This window comes from Arvicanthis niloticus, chromosome 13, assembly GCF_011762505.2.
Source record: "Arvicanthis niloticus isolate mArvNil1 chromosome 13, mArvNil1.pat.X, whole genome shotgun sequence".
Lineage (NCBI taxonomy): Eukaryota > Metazoa > Chordata > Mammalia > Rodentia > Muridae > Arvicanthis > Arvicanthis niloticus.
Window position 1 is genome coordinate 69,489,593 of NC_047670.1, and position 25,633 is coordinate 69,515,225.

At 39.2% G+C, this 25,633-nt stretch overlaps 1 long non-coding RNA gene across 1 annotated transcript in view; it reads right to left on the reverse strand.

Moving 5' to 3' along the window:
* Positions 1 to 3,766: 3,766 nt before the first annotated feature.
* Positions 3,767 to 25,633, reverse strand: part of LOC143434238 (uncharacterized) — a 35,754-nt gene continuing 13,887 nt past the window's right edge. The window contains exons 3-4 of the long non-coding RNA XR_013103581.1: positions 4,621 to 4,705; positions 3,767 to 3,865 (exon numbers count right to left, since the gene is read on the reverse strand). This is a non-coding gene — a long non-coding RNA (uncharacterized LOC143434238). The remainder of the gene's footprint in view (positions 3,866 to 4,620; positions 4,706 to 25,633) is intronic.

The following is a 25,633-nucleotide window of genomic DNA, read 5'->3' on the forward strand; positions in this document are numbered from 1 at the left end:
CTTTGGGATCCTGGACTGTGCTACCCTTGTGGGGATGTGGGCACTGTGTGAAAACCATTTCTTGTGATGCTCTCTGGTGAAACTCAGAACCCCTCTTTGCTGAACGATTTGACCAAGGATGCTTCCAGCTGTTGACATCATCCTGAGAAAAGAAGGACTTCAGAAATCAGGGAAGTATCAGGAAGTTCTTAAGCCAGTGGATATTTTGAAGTACAGGAAACAAAGGTCTATGGTGAACAACATCTACACTGTGGTTTGAGACTGGGCTTGTCTAGCAGTGATTTCTATCCATCTATTTTTCAGTCCACAACTCTACCTTGATATTAGGAGGCCTGCCAGCAACAGGGACAGCTAGATAAGACCCCACCTCATGCTCAGTCCCTTGCCTGCCAAGTCCCCCTAAATCACACCCAACAACAGTAAACACCCTGTCCTAGCACACCCTTAGGCCTTCTAGCACCAGGAACAACCTGATGGCTAAAGGCAGCAATAAGAACCCAGTCAACAAGAGCCAGAGAAATATGACCCCATCAGAGCCCAACTATTCTACTGCCACAAGCCCTGGATAGTCTAACATATCTGAAACACAAGAAAATGACCTTAAATTTAATCTTGTGAAGATGATAGAGGCCTTTAAAGAGGAAATAAATAAATCCCTTAAAAAATATAGGAAACCACAACCTAACAAATAAAGGAAATAAATAAAACTGTTCAAGACCTGAAAATGGAAATAGAAGCAATTTTAAAGAGACCCACAAAATGAGGGAATCCTGGAGATGGAAAACCTAGGTTAGAGAACAGAAACTGCAGACATAACCATCAACAACAGAATGCAAGAGATGGAAGAGAAAAATCTCAAGCATAGAGAATACAATAGAAGAAACTGATATATCCATCCAAGAAAATGTTAAATCTCGAAAGTTTCTGACACAAAATATTGAGGAAATTTGAGACACAATGGAAAGATGAAACCTAAAAATAATAGGAGTAGAAAAAGGAGATTTCCAGCTCAAAAGCCCTGAAAATATTTTCAATAAAACCATAGAAGAAAAGATTTCTAACTGAAAGAAAAAGATGCCTATGAACATATAAGAAACATGCAGAACACCAAATAGATTGGAACAGAAAAGAAAATTTCTCCTGCCACATAATAATCAAAACACTAACTATACAAAGTAAAGAAAGAATATTAATAGCCACAGAGAAAAAGCCAAGTAACACATAAAGGCAGACTTATTAGAATTATATACAACAATTATATACAACAATTATATACAACTTCTCAACAGAGACCTTAAAAGCCTGGAGGGCTTGGACAGATGCCTTGTAGTCTCTAAAAAACTACAGATGCCAGCCCAAACTACTATACTGGGCAAAACTTTGAATTGCCATGGATGGAGAAAACATGATAATACATGACAAAACCAAATTTAAATAATATCTATCCACAAATCTAGACGTATGGATTATACTAGAAGCAATACTCCAAACCAAGGAGGAAAATAACACCCAAGAAAACACAGTAATTTCACATTGGCAAAACAAAAAGAAGGGACATACACACACACACACACACACACACACACACACACACACCTCACTACCACCACAGCCATTGCCACTGCCACCACCATCACTACCAATGTAACTTTAATGAAGGAAATGAAAGACCTGTATAACAAAAACTTCAAATCTTTAAAGAAAATTGAAGAAGATATCAGAAAATGAAAAGTTCTTCCATTCTTGTGAATTGGTAGGATTAATATAGTGAAAATGGCCATCCTACCAAAAGCAATCTACAGATTCAAGGCAATGTCCATCAAAATTCTAACACAAATTCTTTACAGAACTTGAAAGGACAATACTCACTTTCATATAAAAAATAAAAAGCCAGGAGAGCTAAAACAATCTGGTACAATCTAAGAACTTCTGGGGGTATCACCACCACCTCTGATTTCAACCTGTACTATAGAATAATAATATAAAAAAACCACATGGTACTAGAATAAAAACAGAAACAAAATCTAATCAAAGAACCAGAAGAAAATCCATACACCTATGAACACTTGGCTTTTGACAAAGAAGGCAAAACCATACAATGGGAAAAAAAAAACTTCAACCAGGTTTTACTGGATATCTGCATGTAGAAGAATGCAAATAGGTCCATATCTATCACCCTGCCAAAAACTCAAGTCCAAATGGATCAAAGATCTCAACATACACTAAATCTGATAGAAAAGAAAGTGGGGAATAGCCTTGAATGCATTGGTACAGAAGCCAACTTCCTGAACAGAATACCAACAGCTCCAGAACTAAAATCAACAATTAATAACTGGGACCTCATAAAAAAAAAAGCTTTCAAAAGCATAAAAAGCTTCTGTAAGGCAAAAGACACTGTCAAAAGGACCAAAAAACAGCCTACAGATTGGGAAAAGATCTTCACCAACTTCATATTTGACAGAAGGTTGATATCCAAAATATATAAAGAACTCAAGAAACTAGATAACAACAAACTAAATAATCCAGTTAAAATGGAGTACAGATCTAAACAGAGAAGTCTTGACAGAAGATTCCCAAATGGGCGAGAAGCACTTAAAGAAATATTCAACATTCTTAGCCATCAGGGACACACAAATCAAAACAACTTTGAGATTCCAAATTACATCCATCAGAACAGCTAAAATCAAAAACTCAAGTGACAGCTCATGCTGGCAAGGATGGGAAGCAAGGGGAACTCTCCTCCATTGCTGGTGGGAGTGAAAACTTATACCGCCAGTTTTTACAGTTTTAAAATCAATTTTGTGGCTTCTCAGAAAATTTGGACTAGGTCTACCTCTAGATACAGCTATACTCCTGGGCATATACTCAAAAAGATGCTCCACCATCCCACAAGGGCACTTGCTCAACTATATTCATAGCAATTTTATAGGTAGAAACTGGGTATCCTTTAACTAAAAATGAATAAAGAAAATGTGGTACACTTACCCAATGGAGTATCACTCAGCCATTAAAAACAAGGACCTCATGAAATTTGCAGGCAAATGGATGGAACTAGAAAAGATCATCTTGAGTGAAGTAACCCAGACCCAGAAAAACAAACCTGGTATGTACTCACTTATAAGTGGATATTAGCCATGAAGTGCAGGATAGCCATGCTACAATCCACAAACCTAAAGAAGCTAAGTAACTAGGAATACCCAAGATGCTTGCATCTCACTGAGAAGGGAAAATAGATGAGAGAGAGAGAGAGAGAGAGAGAGAGAGAGAGAGAGAGAGAGAGAGAGAGAGAGAGAGAACTGGAAGAGACACTGAGTTAGGAGCGGATATCTCTGGGACAAGCTAGAAACCCAGGACAATGTAAACTCCCAGAAATCCAGGAGGGTAACTTGTAAATGGATTTTAATAAACTCTATAAACATTTAATATGAGCCAGCCAGCCCCCAATAATCAAGGCAGAGTCCTGTGGGTATTTTAATATTATCTCTGGCATAATTACTTGGGGAATTACCCCAAATCTATTTTTTCTAACACTTGGCTGTGACTATCTCAGCTGTGTTCTCCATGTACTTACTATCTGAGCCTCATTGGGTTATTCCTGTTCCCTCAGCTTATCCTTAGGGTCCATCTAACTCTGGCACATGCTTTCGGTTCATCATGTCTAAGGAAGACCCTCTGTTCTCCTGTACTGGCTGGTTTTGTGTGCCAACTTGACACAAACTGGCATCACAGAGAAAGGAGCCTCCATTGAAAAAATACCTCCATGAGATCCAGCTGTAAGGCATTTTCTCAAGTAGTGATCAAGAGTGGGAGGGCCCATTGTGGGTGGTGCCATCGCTGGTAGTCTTGGGTTCTATAAGAAAGTAACCTGAGCAAGCCAGGAGAAACAAGCCAGTAAGTAACATCCCTCCATGGCCTCTGCATCAGCTCCTGCTTCCTGACCTGCTTGAGTTCCAGTCCTGACTTTTTTTGGTGATGAACAGCAATGTGGAAGTGTAAGCTGAATTAACCCTTTCCTCCCCAACTTGCTTCTTTGTCATGATGTTTTGTTCTGGAATAGAAACCCTGACTAAGACATCTACTATCTTCTTCTTCCTCTTCTTCTCCTAATGGTCTCTACCTGAGGCCCCCATCCCACTAACTGAAACTCTGCCTACCTCTGTTTTTCCCAGTAATTGGGTGTAGCCACTTTTATTTATCCAATTGCTTTAATTGGGGAGCAAGGTTTATGCAAGAAATACTGGTGTAGGTTACACTGGGGGCAACCAGATCCTAGGGGCCAATATTTAGTATTTGAATACATAGCAGCACCTGACCAACCACCAACAGTATTCCTAACTAAGACTCCTAGCTATGGGGGATATGTAGCTGAAACGGCCCTCTCTTGTAACCAAGCAAGACTTTCAGTGGAGGGACTGGGACATCAACCCAGCCACAGAATACATTCTTAGACCCACAGTTTGTCCTGCTTACAGGATGTGCAGGGGTGGGGGATGGAGCAGAATTTGAAGAAGGGCCAATCAATGGCTGGCCCAGCTTGAGACCCATGCCATGAGAGGGAGCCCACTTCTGACACTATTGATGAAATTCTGCTATGTACTTACAGACAGAGGCCTAGCATACCTGTTGTCAGAGGGGTTTTACTCAGCAAGTGTTGGAAGCTGATTCAGAGAGCCACATCCAGACATTGAGTGGAGCGTGGGGTCTGCTGTGGAAGAGGAGAAGGAAGTATTAAGACAGCCAGTGGGGTCAAGGATACCACAAGAAAACCTACAGAGTCAACTAACCTGGGCCCATAAGGGCTCATGGAGACTGAATTTCAAACTAAAAAGCCTTAATAAGTCAGACCTAGGCCTTCTGCACATATGTAGCAATTGTGTAGCTGAGTCAAGTGGAATCAGGGGCTATCTCTGACTACACTGCCTTCATTTGTATTCCTTTCCTCCAACTGGACTGCCTTTGTTAGCGTCAGTGGAAGAGGATGCACCTAGTCTTGGTGAGGCTTGATATGCTGGGCTGGTTGATGTCTATGGAAGACCTCCCTTTCCTGGAAAGAAGGGGAGGGGCAGGTTGGGGGTGGGTGAGCTGAGAGAGAGGGACTGGGAGGGGAGGAGGGAAGGGATGCTGTGATCAGGATGTGAAATGAATAAATAACTTAGTCAATTAAAAAAAGAAAAGCATGAATGATTTTCTTTGTAAGATACAAACCAACATTTAAACGGTTGTTAATAGAAGGATTTTCCTCTGCATACAGTATACAAGGTTACTGGGAATACAGAAAGCATAGTGCAAATGGATCAGCTATGGACACTCCAGCTGAGAAAAAGGCAGTAAGGGGACCTGAATGATATTGTCTTGGAAAGGTAAAGGTAGGAAGTGAAGAAAAGAGTGAATGGGTGGGTGGTTTTCTTTCCATATTTTCTTGTTCCCAGAACTGTTTATTGCAATGGTCTTCTGGCACATGACCCGTTTCATTATTTATTTTAAGGAGTTATGATTTTAAATAAAAACATGTAATACCAAGTTATGCATTATTATGTATGGTTTTATTTTCAGGTCATTTCCATTAGTATGTTCAAAAATAACAACAAAACAACAAAAACAACATGAAAGAGCAATAGCCATATAATCTCCAGAATTAATCATGCTTAGGCAAACAAAACTGTCTTTCACCTCAGATTAAATAAACCTGACACCCTTCCTTTCTTTAACCATCAGCCAAATGAAGGAGGTTACAGTTCATTGTCCCCATGACAGGCATTTAAAGTGAAAAACACCATTGCACTAACCTTACACCTTTCCCTTACAGGAAGCCTGCCAGTGTCTCACAGATCAATCACCACCATCTGGCTTAGGAGGTGATTAACAGCTTTCTTCTGGTCACCAAGCCACACTTAGCATCTACTGAATACAACCAAGGGTAGAAATCCTACAGAATTGAACTTGGCAGGAAAGGGGGACTATTAGGTATACTCATAACATACTGACAAGAAATGATGGGCCATTGTGATAGTTCTAACCTCGGGAAGTTGTGCAAAGCTGTCAATTGCTGCTTGTAAACTTCATGGCTTGAAATAGAAAAACAAACAAACAATAAAAAATACAAACAAACTCCATGCATTTCCCTGTCGGGGAGATGCAAGGCTGTGCTGAAACCTCTAGGCTTCTCCTCCTCACTGATATTAAAAATGAGCTATTGATTTTCCTCACATTGAACTAGCTGCTGCAAATTTGCACTCTGGACATAAAGTAGGCCAAGGTTATTATGTTATAAAACTGAAATGCTGGGAAAGTTTTGACAACATGTTGAACTAATTAGGAATACTAAGCAAGTTCCCATTCTGTGAAATATTTAAGGGTTTCTGTCCCAAAACTCAGGTCATTCTGTCCATTATATCTTTCAAAGCACATTCTTCCAGAAAAAATAAAATCACCAAAGATGGCTGGTCCTTTTAAAGTCAAACATAGAGTACTCATTAGGAAAAAGCAGTAGCTGATGCTGAAGAATGAATAGGAAGAAACTTTGTGTCTAAAATGTCTCAATAAAAATCTACTTATTGTCCTTCTCTGTATCCAAATCCGGAAACTAAGTCTCATGTTCATTAAGAATCAGTTAAAACTGAAATATCTCGATGCCTCCAACATCTGTAGCTGGGAAGAAGTAAAAAGATTGATGTGTACTGAAGACACCAGTACTGCTTGCTCTTGATTTCTCAGATCACAATGTTTATAACAGTATGTTTGTTGTCAGTTTATCCAAACAGATGAATAGTATTAACTGGTGTGGGCTTAACAGGTCAGCCTGAAGTGGATCAAAGAACTTCTAGTCCAAGTCCCAGGAGACAGATCACAACACAGACTACTTTCTCTCTTAGCTAGCTCATGAGATCTGTCTTAAAAGATCATTATTGTGTTATAACGACCTAAAAATGTCCAGACATTGTGATTTAACTGGATATACATAGTACATAAAAGTATATTCATGCATTCTTTGTTCAGATATCATTAGTCTCACTAGCAAGCTTGCTCAACTCATCAACACTGTCTTACCCTCCTCGTTCTCAGCAGTCAGAAATTCGGACTTGACAGGAAAGTGGGCAAAAGGATCAATTTTGGTTTCAGAATTCTGGTTTTTAATTCTGCTTTTAGTTACTGTCAGCTTTTCATTGCCAAGACCAAATACCTGAGAAAATCATCTTAATGTGGGAAAAAATATTTTGGCTCATAGTTTCAGAAGTTTGACCTGCCTATTTGACCCCATTATTTCTAGGTGTATAGGTACTTTTCTGCAATGATAAAATGCCTGGCAAAGTAACTTATGCGAGGAAGGGTTTATAGTCATGCGATGCATGGGTATGCTGTTCATCAAGGTGGGGCAGGTATGGCAGAGGGAACATAAGACTGTATTGTATCTATAGATGGAAAGCAAAGATGAATTTTTATCATTTTTTTTTACAGTCCAGTTGTTACCCACCTCCCACTCTGCCTTCCCAGAGTTCTTCATCCCATTCATCCTCTGCCCTGTTTCCAAGGGGATTACTCTCCCTCCCTTACCAGGCCTCACCACTTTCTGGGGCCTCAAGTCTCTTGAAGGTTAGGTGCATCTTCTTCCACTGATACCAGACCAAGAAGTCCTCTGCTGTATATGTGCCTCGGACCAGCTAGTGTATGCTGCCTGGTTGGTGGCTCAATATCTGAGAGATCTCAGGGGTTTGGGTTAGTTGAGACTGCTAGGCAAAGATGAATTCTGCACTACGCTTGCTCTTTATTTTGTCCAGGACCCCAGCCCACAAAATGGTGCTGCCCATGTTTAGAGTGGATGCACCCACCATAGTTAAATCTCTATGGAGATTCCCTCACAGACATACCCAGAGTTTGTCTCCTAGGTCATTAGAAATTTTATCAAGGTGACAATCAAAACTATCATACTATGCTACAGTGAGATAGAATATAATGCTAATGTTATAGACAGAAGGGAGAGAAGGAGGAGAAGGCGGGGAAGGTGGAGAAGGGGAGGTTTCATTTAAAGGTAGCCTTCTACGGCCTGCCACATCTCCTTCCTTGATTCTCTATAATTATGATGTCATTAGTAGATATGCCCATTGATGAGGCCTGTGCCCTCATGGTCCAGTTTCAGATTCTCACTTCTTAGCACTGCTTGCTACATTGGAGCCAGAGAACACATTTAATACATGAACCTTTGGGAGAGATGCCAACCATAGCATCCTAGTAGCTGTGATATCTAATTAATATTTTATCCAACTGTGCCTCAGTTTTATCATCTGTAAAGTAAAACTTAATAGTAGCATTCTTGTGAGGAATGTGCTTTAACTTAGTATGTATGAATACCTTAAGATGTAAAATTAATATCACTCATAGTTACTATAATTATTACTGGTTGGCTTGCCTGTTTGCATGTTTCTTACTTTGAGTGAGAGTCTCTCAGTGGCACCAAACTCACTATGTGTCCAAGGATGACCCTCAGCTCTCCATCTTTCTGCTTCTACCTCCTGAATGTTACGATGAGTGCCCAGTTTATTCCATGCTGGGGATCAAAGCTTGATCCCAGTTTATACAAAACAAGCACCCTACCAATGAAGTGGCATCTCTAATACCTTCTGATAATTTTCACCTAGAATATAGTTTATAAGCAAAAATCATCATGAAGGACAGGCGGAAGACAACCCCAAAATGCAGTCTATTAAATTGTCACCTGTTGACTGACTCCACCCAGTTTGTAGTTTCCATTTAGTCAGCCTTGGTATCTCTGCACCCTATTTAGGGGAAGAATTTACAATGTATTTATGGTATTCTGTGTATTTTAGAACCATAATAGCATCTTGAGCATCTTTGTGAGGCATCTGTATAACTTACTGACCAGTTTCTGACTCTATAGAGAATTTCTTAAGTTTACCATTCTCTCCTGAATAAGACAGCCAATTACCCAGGGGGCTCCTTGACTCGTCATCTCCCACATCTGTCTTTACAGAGTCTTTACTTTGTCCAAGTGGCTTTCATCTCCAACCCATATTATGCCTATGCTCTTTAGATATTGCAGACTTTAATTGTGTTCTCTCTCTCTCTCTCTCTCTCTCTCTCTCTCTCTCTCTCTCTCTGTGTGTGTGTGTGTTTGAAATTATATCTGAGCTTATTAGGGGTTGCTATTTTCTCAGCTCTCAACTCAATGTCACATGCTAAGGAAAAACTTTCTTCCATCCTAAATCCTCTGTCCTCTCCCCTACTTTTTAGTACAGTACCCTAGTCTTTCTCCTATGTGCTAAATTGTGTCCCTTCCAAAGTGCATGTGATAAAGTATCAACCTTCCATATAGTAGTATGGAACCTTTAGGAGGTCATGAGGGTGACCTTCATAATAGACTTAGGGTCCTAATAAGACACTAAGACCTGGTCCCTTCCTTTACTGCACAAGGAGATGGAGAGGAAGGAGTCCTTTACAAACCAGAGAACCCAAACCAGAAACTAAACTCTGATAAAAACTTGACCTTGGTCCCTAGTCTTCATAAACCATTCTTGCCATTTAAAGCATCAGTTTATGTTGCATTTAGTGACAAAACAAGCTGAGAGGTTTCTATACAATATGTCTCACAATCTAGATTTATCTTGTTTTTGTGTATAATCCCATAAAGGCTGGGGACTCTGTCATCTGTCACCAGTGACAGTGACCAGCAAACAAAGTAGATTGTGGTGACATTTTTAAAAAATTGAAACAAGGTATGTGCGCGCACACACACACACACACAAATGTATACATTGAAGGCTAGGACACAAATATGAAGGAGAACTTGCTGGGTTTTTTTTTTCTGAATTTAGGTGACTTCCCTGAATATTATACTTAAAAATATCCCAAGGTGAAAAATCTTTATGTGACTCACAGTGCTCTGTAGCCACTATATTATAGCAAGACTTGAAATTTAGCAACATCTGGCTTTTGAACATCATCCCCTTATTTGTCCTAGACTAAATAATTCCAGAAGACTAATGAGAATGGCCAATCCATCTGTTTATTTGCTTCCAGGACTGAGAATGCAAACCTGGTGGGGAAAATTGGATCAAGGAATTTGCACCATAATCTTGAAGTGGTGAATGCACACACACACACACACACACATATTCACACACACACTCACACACATTCACATACACATTCACATACACTCACACTCATACACACACAGACGCACACTTACATACACTCACACACAGACACACTCTCATATACACACACTCTCGCACACATACATACATACTTACACATGCAATCAGACACACACACACACCTTCAAGACAACTTGAAGAGCTGCTTTGCTGAGGTTTGTATAGCTCTCTGGGGCACAAGGTATGTCCTCTATACAGCCTATGGGAAGAGTACATAGTACAGTGCCAAACAGATTCCCATTTCTAGTTTCTGATGTGCACGCAGACCCAGTAACAAGCTAGAATGGAAAACACTGAAGAGAAGGGCATCCTGCTCCACAACTTTGACTTCTGCGATAGCAATTGTCATGCCAGCGAGGATCAGAACAGAGCTCCAATAGCTATTTATTACAAAGACTCCAGGGATGGTATGGACTTAATGTAATTTATAAAGAATAGGGAATGGACTTGTAGTTAATCTAGACTGGTGTACTAGGCCCATAGACAACACATTCCCAGCACATAGCTTTCATCTTTGCTATGATTCTTGCCCTCAGTATGAGAAGTAAGTTCTTCTTAATGAACCAACTGGCATTCTTTCATACACAGTGATTGATAATGTTCACATTGTGCTCTAGAGTGTATAGCAATTTCTATCAGCAAGTCAACAATGAGAGAAAAACCCAGGTTCAGGCAGAGCTTGGCGGATTCAGTGCAAGAAGCCATGCACTTGGACTCTAGCCCTAACCTCAGCACTTGGAAGCCTGGCTCCTCAGAGTACTCAGCGTATGCAAACAATTTCACTCTTGCTCCCTCCCCACCCCTCCCAGCATTCTAGAGCAGCCTCGAGGGCTCCAAGAGAAAGGAGAGGAAAAGGACTGCACCAGCAACCCTGATGCTGTTTCTCCCCTAGCTTCCCTCAGGCTCAGGCTCAAGCTGCAGCTCACTCTAAGCAGAGTGGAACAGCCTCCATCCTGACCAGCAGAGAGAACATTAGACCCAGACTAGGAGAGCTGTGTGAACAGGATCTTCTCTTCAGATTGTCTTATCCTAATTGGTACAAGTGACATAACCCTAGGGTGTTAAAGCAAACTCACCTCGATGTGCCTATGTCACAAAAAGCGTTGTTCAAAGAACAAAGTTTACATTAGAAACTTAAATTTTTAAATGTCTTCATTGGAATAAAAGAGGTAAGAGTATTTGGTCTTGACTCCATAGATCCTAGCTTTCCTCCCACTCCCCATGCCTTTATGCCAGCCTCTAATACACAGAGGCACTGTCTACCTGGGAACCTGCTAGCCACACACACCTGTTATTCAGTTGCATGATCTTAACTCTTCTTACTGTTCTCCATCTCCAGTTCCACAGTCTCATCTCCAGCCTTGTAGTAGATTACCTACAGACTCAGAGGCACTCTTACCAGGCAACTCACAACCACCATACATTCCTAAAATCTGGAGAAGCCATTAGAAACCAAGGAATGGAACACACCCACAAAAGGACAGTACCAGAAGTCAAGACCAAGAATCACAATCATCCCAAACACAGACACCAGACCAGAAACACAATTATTAATATTCAAGGCCATATGTCCATATGACTCTGACAGAACCCAGAAATTCTACTACAGCAGACTCTAAAAAATGTAATATAATCAAAACACAAGATGATAATTTCAAAATAGCTATTATGAATATGTTCAAGGACCTCAAAGAGGAAATGAATAAACCCATCAATGAAGTCTGTGAAAAATAGCATAATAAATAATAAAAACAGTTTAAGATATGAAAGTAGAAATAGAATCAATAAAGAAAACCCAAACTGAAGTAAAACTGAAAATAAAATTTTATAAAGTCAAATAAAAATCTCAGAAGTAAACCTCACCAACAGAGTAAAAAAGGTGAAAGAGAGAACTTCAAGCAGTGAATATAAAATAGAAGAAATAGATACCTCAGTCAAATAAAATGTCAAATTTAAAAATATCCAGGCACAAAACATTCAGGAAATCTGGAATACTATGAAAAACAAAATTACAAATAATAGTAATAGAAGAAGGAGAAAAATCTGTTTCAAAGGTCCGAAAAGTATTTTCAATAAAATCATAAAAGAAAATTTAACTTAAAGAAGGAGATATGGGGCTGGAGAGATGGCTCAGTGGTTAAGAGCACTGACTAGAGGTCCTAAGTTCGATTCTCAGCAACCACATGGTGGCTCACAACCATATGTAATGGAATCTGATGGCCTCTTCTGGTGTGTCTGAAGACAGCTACAATGTACTCACATATATGAAATAAATAAATAAATTTTTAAAAAGATGAAGAAGAAGGAGAAGGAGTTGGTGTATGTGGATGCGGTGGAGGAGGAGTAGAAGAAGAAGAATAAGAAGAAGAACAAGAAGAAGAAGAAGAAGAAGAAGAAGACGACGACGACAACGAAGAAGAAGAAGAAGAAGAAGAAGAAGAAGAAGAAGAAGAAGAAGAAGAAGAAGAAGGAGGAGGAGGAGGAGGAGGAGGAGGAGGAGGAGGAGGAGGAGGAGGAGGAGGAGGAGGAGGAGGAGGAGGAAAAGAAGAAAAAGATTATTGAGGCAAGATCTTTAAAAAAAAAAAAAAAAAAAAAAAAAAAAAAAGGAGATACCTAACAAGGCAAATGTCACTCAATAGGCCAGACCAGGAAATAAATTTCCCATGACACATAATAATCAAAACACTAAACATACAGAACAAATAAAGAACATTAAAAGCTTCAGGGGAAAATGCTAAGTAAAGGCAGATCCATTAGAATAACATTTAACTTTTCAATGGAGACTCTAAAAGCCAGAAGGACCTGGATACTCTACAAACTCTAGACACCACAAATGACAGTCCAAATTACTATACTTAACAAAACTTCCAATTACAATATATGGAAAAAGAAAAATATTCCATGATAAAACCAAATGCAACCTATATCTATCTACAAATACAGCTCTACAGACAGTTCTAGAAGAAAAAATTTAACTTGAATAGGTTATTCATACACAAAAAGACAATGAATAAATAATTTAAGGACAGAAAATTAAAAGAGTGGGGGGAAACCAACACAATAAAATAATAGGAATCAGCAAACACTGATCCTTGATAACTCTCAATATCAATGGTCTTGATCCTCCAATAAAAACACACAAACTAATAGGTTGGATAAAAAAAATGGGCTCCATCTTTCTGCTGCATCCAAGAAACATAACATCAAGGATAAATATCACCTCAGTATAAAAAGATGAAAAAAGATATTCCAAGCAAATGGACCCAAGTAGCGAGATGGTGTAGTCATGTTAATATCTGACATAGTAGACTTCAAACCCTAACTAGTCAGAAGAATTGGAAAAGGACAGTTAAAGGAAAAAACTCCATGAAGAGGACTGTAGGCTTATATTTTTCAAAATCTACACTTAATAAGTATACTTAACCTTCCTTCTAGCCCACCACTCTTCAGAGGTAGTAGAGAGAAAACGTTAATAGGGCAAAGAAAGATGTGGACCTGTTTAGAAATACTTCTTTGGAGCGAATACAGTCTACAATGTCAGGATATCAGCAGTTCAGTTCACATGAATCAGCAGCAGTAGTTCAATCTTACTCACAAACACTACTCACAAATCAGCAACAGAAGTTTGATTTAGAAGAAACCATGAGGCTCTGCCAGTCTGCCAGAGTCTGAAGAATCACCAAGAAGCTGCTGGAAAACCACCAGAAGTTCTTTGGTGTCTTTCTATCTACAAAGTCACAACAAACTATGATAAGCACAGAAAGAAAGGCAAACCATTTCCATACATTGTTGTCAGCAAAGACCAGTGTCAGAAAAGGCCAATGAAGACCACAAAAGAGTGGCAAGGGGAAACAATGCCACAGCATTGTCCACTGTCTGTTGGGTTATACTTATACCCTTTCCTAACATCACATGTTCTCTTAAAACATCAAAACATCATATGCCTTTTTTTCCAGGTAGCTCCCAGAAAACACCAGATGTCTATTCTCAGCAAAACATCCTCCCATGTATCTGCTTCAGCAAAAACATCTTCTCATAAAGACTTTCCAGAAAATCATCAAATGATACAACTTTGTCTCGCAAGAAACCATAAATTTCCACTTCAGGGACTATTGCAAGTCTTAATATCTATGTACTTTGGCACCCAAGACCATAAAAGAAACACTAATACAGCTTAAAATCACAAACTGACCCTCATATGCTGATAGTGGGTGATTTTAATACTCCACTCTTACTGATAGATGGGTCATCTCAACAAAAAATAAACAGAGAAATGTTGGAACTAAATGACATTATAAATCAAATGAACCTTGGTGATATTTACAGAATATTTACCACTTGGACACAAACACAAAATTTATTAAAGCCAGGTACCAACAGCAGCAGAAACAACATAAAACTTACAAATTCCTGGAAACTGAACAGATAACTACTGAGTCAAAAATGAGTCAGAACAGAAATCAAGAAAGAAGTTAAAAACTTCTTAGAATTGAATGAAAACAAATACACAAACCTATGGAACACAATTGGTTCTAAGAGGCAAATTTATAGCATTGGAGAGCACTCCTATTAACAGCTTAATGGAATGCCTGAGAGCTCTAGAACATAAAGAAATAGTACACAAAAAGTAGACTGCAAGAAATAGTTAAACTCAGGGCTGAAAAATAAAGTAAATAAAAATAATGACAACAGCAAAAATAATACAAAGAATAACATGAAGAGTTGAGGGGTTTTTTTTTTGAGAAAAAAGTAAGATTGATAAACTCTTATGCAAATTAACTAAACAACACAGATTAACAAAATTAGAGATGAAAGGGGAGTCATAACAACAAACAAGAAATCCAGGGAATTGTATGGAATACTTTTGAAAACCATACTATACCAAATTGGAAAACATAAAAGAAATGGAAATTTTCTTGATTTATATCACTTATCAAAGTTGAAGTCAGATGAGCAATTCAAACCAACCCATATCCCCTAGTAAAATAAAAGCAGTATTAAAAGTATCCCAGTGAATAAAAGCCCAAAGCTAGATGGATTCAGTGCAGAATTATACCAGACTTTCAAAGAAGAGTTAACACCAATACTCTGCAAATTGTAGTACAATGCAGAAACAGAAGGAACGTTGCCAGATTATTTTTATGAGGCCACAGTTATCCTGAGACACAAACCATATAATGACCTAACAAAGAAGAGAATTACACACCAATATCCCCTGTGAAAACACAAAAATCAGCATCCTTTATATATATAAATGACAAATAAACTGAGAAATAAAACAGGAAACCTATACCTTTCACAATAGTCTCAAAATTAAAGAAGATTTCAGAAGATCAAAAGATCTCCATGTTTATGGATCAGTATAATTAATAGAGCAAAAATGGCCATGCTACCAAAAGCAACCTACAGTGTCAACAGAATCTATATCAATTCCAATATCATTTTCAGAGAAATTGAAAGCACAATTTTCAGCTTCATAGGGAAAGAGAAAAAACCCAAGATAACTGAAATAATCTTAAATAATAAAAGCATGTGTCACTGTAGAGTGAAAAATTATAAGACCATTTTATGAAATATATGTAGACTTTTTCTTTGCCCTTATACCTGAGCAGAAAAAGTGCAGGTTCCAGAACTCAGAACTGAAAATAAGATTTCAGGCCTTCACTGCCCTTGGGACACATTCCAAGTGGAGGACATTATCCCTGAATCAGAGGACACTTGCTGGATTACATTCTACAAGCCTCAGGGAGTAGACCCACCTGTGGGTGGGAAAAGCCAAAAGCAGGAAGGCACATTCCTGACCACAAAAAAGATACAAGTTATCTAGGTGGGGCTGTGACTGGAGAAAGTGAGAAATAGTTAACCTGAAATAGTTGGTAATGACAGGGTAGGGCACAGTGACATGGTAAAACTACATTTTTGAGAAGAATGAGTGTGCAGAGTGATTTTCACTTGGCTCTAAATCATTTAGGGTGGGTTCCTCTGAAATGTTCTACTGTTCTTGGTTACCCCCCCCTTGAGGTTTTCTCAGTGTTACAGCCTGTTGATGTTCAAAATTTGTAAAACAACCAATTATGTGTAACCGCGTGAAAATTCCTCTCCCCACCTCATGCTATAAAAAGCCCCCTCAGCTTGCTGGCCTTTTGTCAAAATCCTATTTCTGCATGGACGAGCAGTTTTGACCATTGGCTAACCAACTCTCCCCAAAAAACCTCTGCTGATTGCATCCAGGTATGGTTTCTTGTGATTTTTGGGTGGTCGTGATTTCTTGAGACTTGAGGAAGTGTCTCCCGAGTTTGGGGGTCTTCATTACATTAGCAAAGAACTGTTGGACCCAAAGGTCCAAAACCGGGGGAATGTGCTCCGGCAGAAACACTCACAGAGGGGGAGTCACTGCAAAAACTTGAGGTTTAATGATAATAACCAGTGCACTGGGGCTCCATTGCACACAGGCAAGAGGAACCCCAGGCCAAAGCTGGGAGCCGTTTTTATACAGAGTTCACAAGGGCAACCCAGCAGGTTTCCTCTGACTAAGGACTGTGCTCTTCCCAGAATGTGTCCTGGGACAGTGAATTTTAAGTTTGAACTAAGACCTGAAATTCCTACATTTGGTTCCTACAGAACATACTTCTAAGAGATAACAACAAAATATAACAAAATAAATTATAAAATAAAACAAAAATCCTCACATAGAAGTTGAACAAGGCAGCAAAAAAAAAAAAAAAAAAAAAAAAAAAAAGGGCCCAACAAACAGAGATGCACTTGTTCATACACTCATAAAAATACCAAGCTAAAAGCTATAAGGCACACAAAGAGGACCCAGTAGAGACCCATGCAGACCCTGACACCCCCCCCCCCTGTTTCAATCTCTGTGAGTGCATATGAGCTTTTCTCATGTTAATTCAGAGGGCCTTGTTTTCTTGGTGTCCTCCAACCCCACTGGCTTTTACACTCTTTCCACCCTCACTTAGCTGGCATTCCTGGATTTCTGAGGGGAGGAATTTAATGGAGACATCCCATTAAGTGCTGAGTGCCAGAAGGTCCTCCCTCTCCCCACAACTCCCCTCTGTTGTGGATAGCCCTGGCCTTGTATTTTGATGCTAATTCCCCTTTCCTGGGAAGGGCTGCAGAGGAGGAGTGAATCAATACACAGGTGAATTCTAGTGAACCTTTATCCCACTTTAATTTGTAAAATAAAGGCTAGAGCATGTGATTGGGCAGTAGAAAGGGAGGCGGAGAAATAAAGATTTGTGGGAAGAGAGAGCTTAGAAGATGGAGGAGGATGACAGAGGAGGAAAATGACAGAGGAGCAGGAGGTGGAAGGACAAGCATGTGGCTTGGAAAACCCGCAAGTGATAAGGGATCTCATAGCTGAGGAATAGAGTAGTGTAGTGGTAAATCTGCTCAATCTAGGCTTGCAGCTTATATCCATAATTACTGAGTTGTGTTTTCTTTGACCCGTCTTATTTGGGTTGGAGAATTACCGCAACACCCCTCCATCTTGAGGGCCTGTGTGTAATGCCTGGCTCTGAGTCTTTGTATTTGTTCTCATCTGCTGTGGGAGGAAGCTTCTCTGATGGTAGCTGAATAAGGCGCTGATCTATGAGTATAGAAGAATATCTTTTAGAAGCTCCTTCTTTTCTAGTAAGAGACACAAAAGGGGTGGATCTGGAGGCAGGGGAGAGCTGGAGAGGAAGTAGGAGGAGTAGAAGGAGGGGAAGCTGTAACCAGGATGTATTGTATGACCAAAGACTCTGTTTTCAATAAAAGGAGGAAAAAAGAAAAGAAACTAATTTCATTGAGTATAACATTTTAATAAATTATATATATTTAAATATAATTTAAGAAAGCTTACATATATGATAACTACAAAATAATATCCACAGTGAAAAAGAAGCATCTCGGCCTGTGCTTTTCTAGGGTCACTGTAGAATTCTCTCTCAAGCTATCTGTGTGAGAATTATTTACAGAATATATATTACAGAAAAATTTGCTAGAAACTACTGGACTACTTTCACTCACTATAGGTTAATTTGCATTTTCTAGAGCTTTAAACAAAATTAAATGTTCACTCTAATTATCAAAAAAAAAAAAAAAAAAAAAAAAAAAAGCTGCTGGAGGAATCACCACCCTCAGTCTGAAATTTTACTACAGATCTACAGGAATAAAATCACCCTGGCATTGGCATAAAAACAGACATATTGATCAATGGAATCAAACTGAAGGCCCAGACATAAACTCACATCCTTTTGGACACCTGAATTTTTTGAAAATGAAGCCAGAAATTCACAGGGGAGAAAAAAAGATAGTGTACTGACTGGTTCTGTGTGTCAACTTGATATAAGCTGGAGTTATCACAGAGAAAGGACCCTCCCTTGAGGAAATGCCTCCATGAGATCCAGCTGTAAGGCATTTTCTCAATTAGTGATCAAGGGTGGGAGGGTCCATTGTGGGTGGTGCCATTCCTGCACCCTTTGTCCTGCGTTCTATAAGAAAGCAAGCTGAGCAAGCCAGAGGAAGCAAGCCAGTAAGGAACATCCCTCCATGGCCTCTGCATCAGCTCCTGCTTCCTGACCTGTTTGAATTCCAGTCCTGACTTCCTCTGGTGATGAACAGCAGTCTGGAAGTATAAGCTGAACAAACCCTTTCCTTCCTTGGTCATGATATTTGTGCAGGAATACAAACCCTGACTAAGACAGATAGCATCGTCCACAAATAGTGCTGGTCAAACTGGATGGCTTTATATAAAAGATTCCAAATAGATTCATACACATCAACATTATCCCGCACAAAATTAAACTCCAAAGGGATCAATGACCTCAACATAAAACCAGATAGACTGAACACAATAGAAGAAAAATTAAGGAATAGCCATGAATTCATTAGCAGAGAAAGGACTTTCTGAATAGAACACCAACAGCACAGACACTAAGATCAACAATGACTAAATGGGACCTCATGAGAGTGAAAAGCCTCTGTACTGGAAAGGATGGCATCATTTGAATAAAGTGGTGGACTACAGAATAGGAGATAGGTTTATCACGTACACAACTAATGGAGGGCTAACATCTAAAATATACTAACAACTAAACAGTCTGGACATCAAGAAAAGAAACAGTTCGATTTAAAATGGGGTGCACATCTAAAAAAATAATAATTCTCAAAAGATAGCCAAAATGGGAGAGGGATACTTAAAGAAATGCTCAACGTAGTTAATCATCAGAGAAAGGCAAATGAAAACTACTTTGGCATTTCATCTTAAACCAGTCAGAACAGCCAAGATCAATAAAACAAATGACAGCTCAGTCCGGAAAGGATGTGGGATATGAAACGAACCACTCCTCAATTGCTGATGGGAGTGCAAATCTGTGTAGCTACAGCTGAAAGCATTGTGGTGATTCCTTAGGAAGCAGGGAATTGACCTACCTCAAGCTCCAGCTACATTACTCTTTGTCATAAACCCAAAAGATTCTTCACGTTACTACAGAGGCACTTGTTCATCCATGTTAACTGCTGCTTATTTCTTAATAGACAGTAGCTGGAAACAACTAGATGTCTGTCAGTGGGAGACCAGATAAAGAAATATTCCGTTGTGGCATATTTACACAACAGAATATTACTCTCAGGAGACAGCTATATCAGGCTCCTGTCAGCATCAGCTTGCTTTCTTATAGAACCCAAGACTACCAGCCCAGGGATAGCACCACCCACGATGGGCCCTCCCACCCTTGATCACTAATTGAGAAAACGCCTGACAGCTGGATCTCATGGAGGCATTTCCTCAAGGGAAAAAAAAATCATAAAGTTTGCACATAAATGGGTGGAACAAGAAAAATAAATGTCCTGAGTGAGGTCAGTCAGACACAAAATAGGACAAATACGGTATGTATTTGCTTATATATTCCTTGTTAAGGAAATAGTATGTATAGTCATGGATTGGAAAGACTGAAACCAGAAGATTAAATACACTGGGGAGAGAAGAGGAGGTAAGGGAGGAAATATGGGAAAGTATGGCTAAAACTAAGATGTAGCCATGGTTTCTCTACCCTTGCCTCACGTCCTGAATGACCCACTCGGAGGCTTATTGAACAAACCCCAAGGCATGTGCAAGGCCCATTCTCTGATTAGCTTGTAACTTACATTAACCCATTTATACTGTTACACGTCTGCCACATGGCTAGTTGCCTCTCTTCAGTTTCATACATCTGACTTCCTCCAAGTCTGGGTGCAGAATCTTCCCATGCTTGACTTTTTCCCAGAGTTCCTCTCTCACATGCCACCTTCTATTCCAACCTTTCCTATAGCCCACCCGCTTTCTATTGACAGGTGATACTGTCACACAGGACACAAGAGATTATCCCTACACTAAGGACCATTTGAGGGGTGGTATGGAAACTTACTACAATAGAAGCTTCTTAAAATATGTATATTATGGAAGAAATCTAAATGGAATCACTAAATATGGGGAGACACAACCCCAACTAAACATCTCTCACCACCAAATGAAATGGCCAGTGCTAGGAATGGAAGACATCTAACTGAGTTGTGGTCCAAAAGGGCCCCATGGAAATCCCCAAACAATACAGTCTATTACCAAGGCTATTGGTTGCTCTCTGTAAACTGATGGTATGACACTGCTAAAGCCAACACCTATAAATATCCTTGAAAATAAAGGAGTCAAGCTGGTACCTGTTTAGAGCCTCCATATCTACTGACAAGATGGTCATGGTGCTGGAAGATACTCTGTATACTACAGGAGAATAAAGGTAAACACCAACCCTTCCAATTTACAATAATTACCTGCCTGCATGGTACTGCAGTACCACAGTAGCTGTGAGAGTAACCAACCCTATTTGATTGGATTTAAATTCCACTTCATGAGATGGAACCCAGGCTTGACACTGCTCAGTTGGCCAAGAACCAGAGGATAAATAAGACATGACCCTATAGGAAGCCAGTTACTATTGTTCTAGTAAGGAACTAGCAATAAAATGACTCCTGACAAAATTCTACTATACTCATATATCAGTGTCTTGATCAGCCATCATTAGAGGAGCTTCCTTCTGCAGGAGATGCATATGCAGAGACCCACAACTGGACAATGTGCAGAGAATGGGAGACATGGAGCACTCGATCATAAATGGAATGTCTCCATCAAATTCCTCCCCTTAGGGCTCAGGGAACTATGTGGAAGAGGAGACAGGAAGATTGTTGTAGCCTGTGAGATTGGCAGACCCTAAGGAAACAGAACCTTTCAGATACAACAAATCTGGTATAAAAACAAACTTACAGAGACTCTGTCAGCAGGCACAGGACCTACACAGGTCTAAGCCAGATGAGGTCTCAGTAATGACAGAAGAAGTGAACTTGAGCTCCCATCTCTAACCCAGATGCTATCTCCAATTGAATAATCCCTCAAAAAGGAAAAATTAGTTTTCTTCGACACAGTCTCGCTGGGTACAGAAACCATACTTAAGTGTCCAGCAATAGATAGCCAATACAAAAAAATTAATGGTATTTTTAGGTTTTAAGTTATCATTATCATTATCATTATCATCATCATCATCATTTTGTTTCATAATGCTTTGTCTGGGCACTTTTTAACATTATAGGTCTTTTGCTTATATACTATGCTTTCTGATTTTGTCTTGTATATAAAATTTCTGTATGTGAGAATGTATGTTTTCTTGTTTTATTTCTTTCTTGGGCTTTCTTTTGGTTCTTTTTTCTGTTTATTTTATCCTATTCTTGTTTGTCTGTTTTCTTTTAATTTTATTTTACTCTTACTTTTTAGATGCCTTTTGTTTTATAATGAGAGAGAGGATATGGGTTTAGGTGGGTGTGGAGGATCTGGAAGAAGTTAGGGGGAGCCATAATCAGAATCTACTTATAAACATATACATCCAATAAATAAATAAATATGAAACAGATATCCTCATTCAATAACAAACAAACAAACAAACAAATAAATAAATAAAATTAAAAAGATTTCCCAAATGAGAAATGAGTATTCTACTGTCTCTTATTCTCTGCACATTGGCTGTGAATCTTTATGTTAATTGCCATCTACCACAAAAAGAAATTGCATTGATGAGGGTTGTATAAGGCACTCACTTAGAAATACAGTGACATATCATTAGGCGTAGGTTTAAAGTTATGTTCATTTAAAAGAATAATAGTAGTAAGTTTTCCCCAGGGCATGTATGGCCACACAAGTGTTTTTATCCCAATATTTTTTGGAGCAGGCCTTAAATTCAAGCAGAGAGTGGTTGGTTACTCCAACATCATTCATGCCACTATTGCTCTAGTGAGCCTGTCTTGCCACCTTGATCATTATTGTGGTTTACAGGCTTCATGGCTTGATAGGACTAATGATAACTATTTTTCAGTAGTGTGCACAGCACCTTACCGTACCGTGAGTGCTAGCCAGTAGGTATGAAACTTCCAGGAGAACACTAGCTTGCTTTGCCGGCGTTCTGCAACTCAGTATGTAGTGTCTTCAGCAGTAAGGTTTTACCATCAAGTTCTGGAGAGTAAGAGCAATGGCAATTGCTTGTAATGTTTCGGGTCTATGGGACCCAACAGAACGACAAATTCAGAGGCGTTAACCCATTCCTGGCACTGGGATTTTTATTGGGTAGCTTATGGTGTCTAGGATGGGTAGTGTTGCCCTATAATCAGATAACGCTTTAAAGTCTTATGTTTGTATATGTATATATTATAGGAAATCTTTATGGTTGTTGATTCCACACGACTTACTCAAGGCTCAGAGATCATCATGGAAGACAAAGGAGAAAGACTGTAAGAGTCAGAGGTGGAGGATGGCTATAACAAAGCACTGCTTTCTGAACACAGAAGGGCAGTTCTGCATACAAATTGAAGCATTGATGAAAGCATGGGAAACACTGCTACAAGCTCAAGCCAAATACAGTCTGAGCATGAAATGGGAAGTCATGAGGAAGCTCTGTATCCAGTGGAGGAGCTACTAGCAGTTGGTAACTTTAGGGAGAGTAGGTGGGGGCATATCCTCATAGAAGCATGAGGAGGGGAGTTGAGATAGGAGGCTCCTGGGTGTTAGGGGGAAAGGGGTAAGGGAATAAAATCTGAAATGTAAATATAACATCCAATAAAAATAAATTTTAAAAAAAAGGAGAGTAAAAATAAGTTGTTTTCACTAAGAATATGATCTCTGGTATGTCAACCGTACTCTAATAGATGGTTTCAATACAAGCATTTATAGCTAGCACAAAATTGGATTTTATGGATTTAAATTAAAAAGGATACAAATTTGGGGGGCTGGGCTGGTGAGGTAGGGGTGGATCTAGGAGGGATAAGGAAGGAATGATGGGTAACTGTAGTCAAAATACACTGTATGAAATTCCTAAAGGGTTAACTATTAAAATTAAAAAAAATCTGAAAATGATTAAACAAACAAAAAGTACATGGTTTCATATCCAAAGAGAAGTATCACAGTCCCTATGAAATGAAGAAATGAAAAAATGAAAAAAAAATAAATTCTTCATTTTCTCAATGTCCTGTTAGAAACAGCCACTTAGTAAACCATTTAAGAAATGAAATATCTAAGAGACTTAATGAGAAATGCATGTTGACCAAGACTTCATCTCCAGAATTACTTTCTTAATCATGTGAGGTCAATTTTAGAACACCCAAATGATGCACAGTTACTGTGTGATGTAGACGTTTTTTTACAAATCAAAGGAATTATTAAGCAGTGACTTTTCCTCTCAGATCGTCACTATGTTTTTCTATGTTTTGACTGAAACATCAGAATATCACCTAATTTTACCATATTTCTGCAGCAAGAATTGCATCCTTTGTCTAGTCTATGTCTGACATTCTAATGTGTGTAGAACATTTTAGTACGGCCCCGACTCAAGTTCGTTTTCACAGGATTGGAAAACTACTTGAGGAAAAATAATTTTTCTACAGAGGAGCAACCAGGTGTGACACGCTTATAACAAAGTCTGTGGCACTGAAAGAGAATAAGAAATTTGAGTACTATGTATTGGTTGTCACTCAAGGACATCTCCATCCCAGATGTCTAGAAAGAGAAAAAAAAAAAAAAAACCCAACAATAAAAAACCAAACAAAAACAAAACAAAACCAAAAACGTAATGAAAAACTGAAAGAACAACTTCACAAGAATCACTGAAGCTGGTGTGCAATCAAGTGTTGCTTCAGGTCTCTTCTGACAACTTACAATAGAAGAAGAGAGGCACTTGTCCTTTGATCCTCTTCCCTTTGGCCTGCTTTCAGGCTTTGGCGGTGTTACATAAGGAGCAATGGCAGTGCTTTGTGGCACCCAAAGCTCCCCTCAAACTCTGTAGTAGGTATACTTGTCCATCATAAGACACTCCTTGGGTCTCCTACAAATGCTTGCTGACCAGGGTAGAAGCAGGGTGCAAGTGGGTTCTAGACATGGTGAAATTTATTTATTTGTAATAAAATCAACTATTATAAAATATAGTGAGAAAATCGTGATGAATGAATAAGTAACCTCATCTCCAGGCACAACTCAGATATGACTTAGAAACTCTGATGAAAGTTTGTCCTGTGGCAGTGTCTGCCGGTTGAGTGCCTGGGCATCACTAACTAACTTGGGGAATGAGGACAAGAGAGTAAGATGAATGTGTGTATGCACTAGTACATTTGGGTCATTTAATTATAATGTGGTTGATCTCAATTTAATATATATCACCATCTATATCCACTGAAATCCCAATGCCTGGGAAATTGCCGCATTTCTGTCCCTACATCTATTTTGCAAGGATTTCTCTGGAACAAGCATTCTGATGTCACTGAGACTGGAAGAGAGAGTCCTTCAACACTACCACTAACTAAAGCATATTTAGTTCCAGAAATAAAAACAAATTGTACACAATGGTAAATCATTAAGTAGGGGGTCTCACTCAGAGAACTCCATCTTGGATCATCTATGAAGAAGTAAACCAGTCAATACATTCATTTCTTTGTATTGCTTATTGTGATGGCTAATCTTGGTTGTCAACTTGACTATCTAGGATTAACTAAAACTGAAGTGGCTGGCCATGTGTGTGTGTGTGGTTTTCTGAACTGGTTCATTTGAGGTGGGAAGACCTACCTTAAATCTGGGCCACATCCTCTGGTGGGCAGGCAACACAAAAGGACAAGGAGGAAGGCAGCTTTTTCGTTCAGCCTGCTTGCCCTCACTCTCACAGAAAAGCTTGTCTCTCATGTACTGAGGCATTCCTTTGCTAATCTTAGAACCCAAGTCTTCAGGATTCCAATGTAGGTTGAAGACGAGCATTCTCTAGAAACTTCTTTTAGGACTCCAGTGCCAGATTGGGGTTGTTGAGCTATCTAGTCTTCTGACCTGAACAACTACTGGATTTTTGTTCTTTCTATCAAGAGACGGCCATCATTGGACTACTCAGACCACAACCTAATAAATTCTCTCTCCC